Source organism: Aotus nancymaae, unplaced genomic scaffold (genome assembly GCF_030222135.1).
Source record: "Aotus nancymaae isolate 86718 unplaced genomic scaffold, 86718_ANA_hifiasm-v0.15.2.pri h1tg000018l, whole genome shotgun sequence".
In the NCBI taxonomy this organism is placed as follows: domain Eukaryota; kingdom Metazoa; phylum Chordata; class Mammalia; order Primates; family Aotidae; genus Aotus; species Aotus nancymaae.
In genome coordinates this window covers 19117972-19126530 of record NW_026988430.1, presented here as the reverse complement: position 1 = coordinate 19126530, position 8559 = coordinate 19117972, and the positions used below count along the sequence as shown (strand labels likewise).

The 8559-nt window shown below is 44.3% G+C and overlaps 1 pseudogene; it reads left to right on the top strand.

Annotated features, from left to right (window-relative positions):
- Positions 1-5947: 5947 nt before the first annotated feature.
- On the top strand, positions 5948-6474 carry LOC110569092 (proline-rich protein 13-like; annotated as a pseudogene).
- Positions 6475-8559: the final 2085 nt, after the last annotated feature.

Genomic DNA, 8559 nt, shown 5'->3' with positions numbered 1-8559 from the left:
GGCCTGTAGTCTCAGCTACTCGGGAGGTTGTGTTGGGAGAATTGCTAGATCTTGGGAGGTCAAAGCTGCAGTAAGCCGTGATCTCACCACTGCACTCCAGCCTGGGCAAAAGAACAAGACCCTGTCTCAATTAAAAAAAAAATCAAACAAGTGAACAAAATATACATACATACATATATATATATATATATATAGAGAGAGAGAGAGAGAGAGAGAGCGAGCGCACGCAAAGATTTGAAAAACAGAATGTAAAAGCTTGATTTAAGAACATATAAAACCTTGCTCCAAATACTTAAAGATTAAAGATTATACATTCAACTTAAGCATGCTTAGAATATATATATGCTAAATTGACCAAGTAATAAGCTATAAAGCAAGTCTCAAAAAATTTCAAGGAAAGAATATCATATAGATCTCTCACTAAAATGCAATTAGTGAGTAGCTATCAACAAACAGATCAATTTAAACATTATTGTACTCTTGGAAATTTTAAAACCTACTTCTAACATGTTATAAATCAAAGAAAAAAATTATAATAGGCCAGGTGCGGTGGCTCACGCCTGTAATCCCAGCACTTTTGGAGGCCGAGGCAGGTGGATCACGAGGTCAGGAGATTAAGACCATCCTGGTTAGCATGGTGAAACCCCATCTCTACTAAAAACAAAACATTAGCTGGGTGTGGTGGCACACATCTGTAGTCCCAGCTACTCAGGTGACTGAGGCAGGAGAATCTCTTGAACCCAGAGGCAGAGGTTGCAGTGAGCCGCGATCACACCACTGCGCTCCAGCCTGGGCGACAGAGTAAGATTTCATCTCAAAAAAAAATACAAAATACAAAAATTAGGTAGGTTGATGGCACACACCTGTAGTCCCAGCTACTCAGAAGGCTGAGGCACGAGAATCACTTGAATCCGGGAGGCAGAAGTTGCAGTGAGCCAAGATCGTGCCGTCGCACTCCAGTCTGGGCAACAAGAGCAAAATTCTATCTCAGAAAAAAAAATTATAATAAAATATTCAAATATTACACATCAAAACTTGTGGGATGCAGCAAAAGACCAATAGGAGAACATTTATATTCTTATAGGTTCACATTAGAAAAACATAAAGAGGCCAGCCACAGTGGCTCATGCCTGTAATCCCAGCACTTTAAGAGGCCCAGTGAATCCCTTGAGATCAGGAGTTCAAAACCAGCCTAAGCAACATGGTGAAACCCGTCTCTACTAAAAATACAAAAAATTAGCCAGGCATGGTATGGTGGCACATGCCTGGTATGGTGGCACATGGTATGGTGGCACAGACAGGAGGATTCCCTGAGCCTGGGAGGTCAAGGCTGCAGTGAGCCGTGATGGTGCCCTTCAGCCTGGCAACAGAGTGAGACCCTGTCTCAAAAGAAGAGAAAAAAAGAAAGAAAGAAAAACATAAAGACTAAACATCCTTCTTAAAAAGTTAGAAAAAGAATTACCCACAGCCAATGGAAAGGAAAAAAAAGGCCGAGAACTAAAATTAGTTACATAGAAAACAAAGACTCAGTAGAAACAATCAGCAAAGCCAAACGTTGCTTCTTTGAAATTAACACAATCTGAAAACACTGATCAAGAAAAAGGATGGATTAAAAAAGAGACATAATCCAGATACAGCAGAGATTAAAAAGAAAATGGAATATTATAAACAATACTGAGCCAATATTTTCAACAATGTAAACAAAATGGACAAATTACTAGAAAAAAAATACAACTTTCCAAAAATTACTCAATAAGAAATAGAAACCTTGAATAATTTGTAACAGCAAACATTGAAAACAACCTAAACGAGCTTAAAAATCAAAACTGAAGTGGTAGGAAGTATAGTATAGTCAAACAATGGAACACATTTCTTATTTTATACTGAAGTGAAAATATATCTCCATATATATTTTGTGTGTGTGTGTTTGTTTTTGTTTGTTTGTTTTTGAGACAGAGTCTCGCTCTGTTTCCCAGGCTGAAGTGCAGTGGCATGATCTCGGTTCACTGCTCCCAGGTTCAAGTGATTCTCCTGCCTCAACCTCCAGAGTAGCTAGGATTACAGGCATGGGCCACCATGCCCAGCTAATTTTTGTTGTTTTTTTGTTTTGTTTTCAGTAGAAATGGGATTTCACCATGTTGGCCAGGGTGGTCTCAAACTCCTGACCTCAGGTCATCCTCCCACCTCGGCCTCCCAAATTGCCAGGATTACAGGCGTGAGCCACCGCTCCCAGCCAACTACATGTATTAACATAAATAAATCCCAAAAGCAAAATGCTGAGTGAAGAAAAGCAATTCACAGATTAATGTTAAGTAGAATATCATTTAGAGTTTAGAAACACACAAAACCATGCTACTCACTGGTAATGGGCACATATACAAAAAATTAGAATACAAGAACACAAAAACTTGACAGCCATACTCAGCAACTTCAGGTGTTTTTTACGCAGTGAGAGAAGGAACAGGGATTGGGATTGGAGAGGGAGCCATTGGTAGTTTTAAGTGTGGGTGCCTCACTTTTAAACTGTATCAGAAATACATATGGCCAAATATAAAGACACGAAGTCTAGATGCTAGGTATATGGCTTTTTTGGTTTTTTTTTTTTTTTTTTTTTTTTGAGACAGTCTCACTCTGTCACCCAGGCTGGAGTGCAGTGACGTGATCTTGGCTCACTGCAACCTCGGCTTCTGGGGTTCAAGCAATTCTCCTGCCTCAACCCCAGGAGTTTAGCTGGGACTACAGGCGCGTGCCACCACGCCCAGCTGATTTTTTTTTTTTTTTTTGAATTATTTTTAATTGAGATGGGGTTTCACCATGTTAGCCAGGATAGGTGTTAGCCAGGATGGTCTTGATCTCCTGACCTCAGGTGATCCGCCCGCCTTGGCCTCCCAAAGTGCTGGGATTACAGGTGTGAGCCACCACGCCTGGCCTGTTTTTTTGTTTTTAAGACAGGGTCTCACCTTTCTGGGTCCCAGACCCTAAAGCCTCAGAGAGGTTGATGCCTAAGAACTGGATTGCCATTCATGAACTCCTTTTTAAGGAGGGTTTCATGGTGGCCAAGACAGATGTCCACATGCCTAAGCACCCAGAGCTGGCAGATGAGATAATGTGCCCAACCTGCATGTCATGAAGGCCGTGCAATCTCTCAAGTCCCAAGGCTACGTGAAGGAACAGTTTGCCTGGAGACGTTTCTACTGGTACCTTACCAATGAGTGTATCAAGTATCTCCATGATGACCTTCATCTGCCTGGAGGTGGTGCCTGCCACCCCATGCCGCAGCCATTCAGAGATGGGCAGGCCTCCACCTAAAGGTCTGGAGGGTGAGCGACCTGCAAGACTCACAAGAGGGGAAGCCGACAGAGATACCTGCAGAGTGCTGTGCCCCCTGGTGCCGACAAGAAAGCCGAGGCTGGGGCTGGGTCAGCAACCAAATTCCAGTTTAGAGGCGAATTTAGTCATGGACGTGGTCAGCCACCTCAGTAAAATTGGAGATTATTTTGCATTGAATAACTTACAGCCAAAAAAAAAAAAAGACAGGGTCTCGCTGTGTCGCCCAGGTTGGAGTGCAGCGGCATGAACACGGCTCACTGCAGCCTCGACGTCCCGTGCTCAGGCGATCCTCTCACCTCAACCTCCAAGTAGCTAGGACTACGGGTGTGCACCACCACACCTGGCTAAATTTTTTTTTTTAAGATGGTGTCTGGATCTGTTACCAGGTTTGAGGTCAGTGACACGATCTCAGCTCACTGCAGCCTCTGCCTCCTGGGTTCAAGCGCCTGCCTCAGCCTCCCAAGTAGTTGGGACTACAGGCACGTGCCAGCATGCCGGGCTAATTTTTCGTATTTTAGTAGAGACGGGGTTTCACCATGTTGGCCAGGATGGTCTCGATCTCCTGACCTCGTGATCCATCCGCCTCGGCCTCCCAAAGTGCTGGGATTACAGGCGTGAGCCACCGCACCCGGCTCACCTGGCTAATTTTTGTATTTTTTTGTAGAGACCGGGTTTTACCATGTTTCCCATGCGGGTCTTGAACTCCTGAGTTCAAGTGATCTGCCTGTCTTAGCCTCCCAAAGTTCTGGGATTACAGGAGTGGGCCACCACACCTGGCCTGGTTGTTGATCTTTTAAAATCTTTTTCTCTACACTTTTGTGTAGATCTGAAATATCTTAAAACATTAAACTTTTTTTTCAGACAGGGTTTTGCTGTGTCTCCCAGACTGGGGTGCAGTGGCTCTGTCACAGCTCACTGTCTTAAACCCCTGGGTTCAAGCAATCCTTCCTCCTCAGCCTCCCGAAGTGCTGGAACGACAGGTGCGAGCCACCCCACCCAGCCTCATCATATTACTTTTTAAATTAAAAAATAATAGAGGGTGAGGAAGTGAAAAGAGTGAAAGGAGTTATGCTCTAAAGAGTACAAAGAAAGGCCGGGCACCATGGCTCACGCCTGTAATCTCAGCACTTTGGGAGGCTGAGGCGGGCGGATCACAAGGTCAGGAATTCGAGACCAGCCTGACCAACATAGTGATACCCCCATCTCTACTAAAAAATACAAAAATTAGCTGGGCATGGTGGCGTGCACCTGTAATCCCAGCTACTCAGGAGGCTGAGGCATAGATTTGCTTGAACCCTTGAGGCAGAGGTTGCAGTGGGCTGAGATCACTCCACTGCACTCCAGCCTGAGCGAAGAAGTGAGACTCCATCTCAAAAAAAAAAAAAAAAAAAGGATGAGTTCGGGACTCTCCAGACAGTCTCCACCACCAGACATAGCAGGAGGGTGAGTCCTCGGCTGCCATTTTCCCAGCAACATTGGAAACAAAGTCATCAGTTGAGAGTGAGAAAGGATCAAAGCAAGGAGAACATTTGGAACCATGATTTCAGAGAAACAAAGAATGGATGGATTTATAGGGTCTGTAGGAATGTTGAGGAGCACTGAAAGTTCACTTGAGCCAATGTCAATACTAGACAGTGTATTCTGCTGCATTTACACATTTAAAAATGCCGGTGGCTGGGCGCAGTGGCTCACACCTTTAATCCCAACACCTTGGGAGGCTGATGCAGGTGGATCACTTGGGGTCAGGAGTTCGAGACCAGCCTCGCCAACATGGTGAAACCCCATCTCTAGTAAAAATACAAAAATTAGCTGGGCGTGGTGATAGGTAATCCCAGCTGCTTGGGAGGCTGAAGCAGGAGAATTGTTTGAACATGAGAGCCAGAGGTTGCAGTGAGTTGAGATTGCGCCACTGCATACCAACCTGTATAACAGAGTGAGATTCTGCCTCAAAAATTAAAAAAAAAAAATTAAATGAATAAAATTAAAATGCCATTGTTCCATTAACAGTTCAAGAACTTGAAGCTTTAAAGACTCTTCTTACTGAAATGGGTACTTTTTTTAAACATATTGTTTATAAACATAGGACTGTATGTATTGTAAGAACAGTGAGCCTTAGTTTTGACCTCCCAGAATATTAGGAAATTTTTAGAAATGAATTTACTTTTAATTGAATTTACTTTTAATTTGCTTCAATTAACAAAAATAGCCAGGCATGGTGGCCCATGCCCGTAATCCCAGCACTTTGGGAGGCTGAGGTGGGAGGACTGCTTGACCCCAGGAGCTGGAGAGCAACCTGTAGTCTGTAGTGAGATCCTATCTCTACCAAAAAAAAAAAAAAAAAGGAGCTGCATGTGGTGGCATGCGCCTGTGGTCCCAGCTACTTGGGAGGCTGAGGTGGGAGGATCACTGGAGCCCAGGAGCTGGAGGTTGCAGTGAGCCAAGAAAACACCACTGCACTGCAGCCTGGGTGACAGAGTGAGACCCTGTCTCAAAAAAAAAAAAAAAAAGTACACCCTTTAGCACTTGCTGGAAAGGTGAAATAATGGTTGTTTAAAAATAACACAGAGAACACATCAAGCCCAAGTGGTGGTAGAAAGAGTGGAGGACACACCTAAACATGTGGAACCCCAATGCCGGACAGCCAGGGCCAAATCCACATCCCCCCAACATCAAATACCCTGGAGGTTCCAATCCTGGCCACCCACCACCCGTCAATCCACCCTTTCCCCCAGGCCCCTTTCCTCCGCCCCCAGAAGCTCCCCAGGGCAATCCAGCTTTCCCCTCAGATGGGCCCCCTCCTCCTGTGCCACAGCCAGGTATCCAGGATGCCAACCCTCGGTCCCTACACTCCTCCATACCCACCGCCTGCCCCTGGAATGCCTCCTGTGAATCCCCTGGCTCCTGGCATGGTCGGAGATGCACAAGAAGATGCAGAAGAAAATGAAGAAAGCTCATGAAAAGATGCATCAGCACCACAAGCACGGCGAGCATTCCTCCTCCTCTTCCAGCAGTGACCCTTCCCTCAAGTTTCACCAGTTCTGCTCTCCCATCAAACTTCAGATGCCATGTTGTACTGGGGGAAAATGGCCCTTGTGCTCCCCTCCCCCACCCCTACCTGAGCCTCACCCTGCTGTTCAGCCCTGAGTGGCTAGGGAAAATGGGGAGAGGATTGCCATGCCATGGCCGTCTTCTTGCTGCTGGGATAGATCACATAGCTAATGAGTTTAGCAGGGAAGCTGTTTTTTGAAGATGATGAACTAAATGTTGAAGACAAGTTTGAGATCTGTAAAATGTGATTTTTACTTCCTCTTCTAATACTTGTGATTGGGGAGGTTTGTGGAAATTTAATTATGATGAAAAACCTCTATCTTTTTTGTAACGTCGGCATACTTGGAGAATTTAGTGGCAACTACATTCCCCAGCAGGCCTTTTGATGGTTGCACTAACCGCAAGGTTGCTGGGAAGTGGAGTCCGTTTGGTCGATGAGCTTTGACTGACATTTTGGAACCTCACTTCTCCTCCTTAGCCCAGTATACAATCTCAGGTCCTTTTCTCATTCTCCAGCTCTCAGTCTAAATAAAATTATTTCACCTGATCAAAAAAAATTTTTTTAATTAAAAAATTAAAGAAAAAATAACAGAGGCTGGAAGTCACTGTTTCAGAACTGGTATAGTACTTACATTTAAAAATATAAAACTGATAAGAATGTCCATTTTATTTAATGTTTGGTACAAATGTAACTATTAAGAAAATAGCTTTAGACTGGGCACGGTGGATCACAACTGTAATCCTAGCACTTTGGGAGGCCAAGGTGGGTGGATTGCCCAAGCTCAGGAATTTCAAAGCAGCCTGGGCAATGTGGCAAGACCCCAACTCTACTAAAAATACAAAAAAAAAAAAAAATAGCTAGAAGTGGTGGTGCGTGCCTGTAATTACAGCTACTTGAGAGGCTGAGACATGAGAATTACTGGAACCCTGGAGGCAGAGGTTGCAGTGAGCTGAGATGGTACCACCTTTTTTCCACTCAAAAAAAAAAAAAAAAGAAAGAAAATAGCTTCCTATTTATATCAAATGTTTAAGTGAAGAAAACTAAACTTGGGGCTTTGCAATGACTACAAAACAGTCTTATTTAAAAATGGAACTGTCTCCTGCCCCTTGCCTGGTTATAATAAATATTGTGTCTTATGAAGACAAAAAAAGAGTCAGGCAGACCATCAAATAACGGTGGTTTTGTTGTTATTGTTATTATATAGCCACACTCAGGCATTCAGGTGCAGAATGGCTTTTTTCAGCCACTCAGGAACAAAGTAAGAGAGAGGAAGCATTTAACCAGGGTTGGGGTTTTACCTGGCAAGAAAGACAGAGGAAAGAGGAGCAGGAGAGTTCAGGATATGAAAGGAGTGGTTATAATGCTGCACTGAAGACTTCAGGGGCAGTGAGGACAGAACAAGGGCAGGCAGTGTTGCTGAATGCCAGGGGTTCAGTCTAGGTCCACCTGACAGAAAGCCAATCACTGAGACAATGAGTATTACCAGGAAAGAAAGGCTTTTATTGTGAGTGATGTCAGCCAGGAAACAAGTCTCAAATCCATCTCTCCGACCACTAAAGTTAGGAGTCTATACAGCAAGAAAGAAATATAACTACATACAGGAAAACAGGAATTAGGGTGAAGTAAGGAAAAAGAGTTGGTTAACACCCAGTGGGTGGTCAGATGAGAGGTCCGGCACCTCACTGTCCAGATGCAGTGATCTGGACAGTTTCAGCCAGCCCCCTATACATACTATCCCGGATGCCTGATGGTCAGTTTCCTGAGAAAGGAATTCAGAGAAGATGAATGGAAGTTTCTTGAGCTTTAAGACCAGGAGGGTCAATTTCTATGTCTCATTAAAAAAAAAAAAAAAAAACTGTAAACATCAGTTTTGTGGAAAAATTGTGTTGATTCCAGAAAGACAGTGGGAAAAGATGGCACAGAGCCCCCACAGTGTCCTCAAGAGATAAGCCCAACAGAATGGCTCTGTCCAGTCAAGGAAACTCTGGGAAAAGTTTGAAGTCTCTGGACCTTGCAGAATTTGCTACAAAGTAGCCATATTTAGGCAGGAATCTGGGCCAAATGCCTAGCATGGCCACCCCACTGTCCGTCAGAGGTAGCCCTGGGTAGGGCACAGGTGCCATATTCCAGGAGGCTGGCACTTTGGCTGCAACAGCTGGGGAAGGTAGTTTTGTATTTTT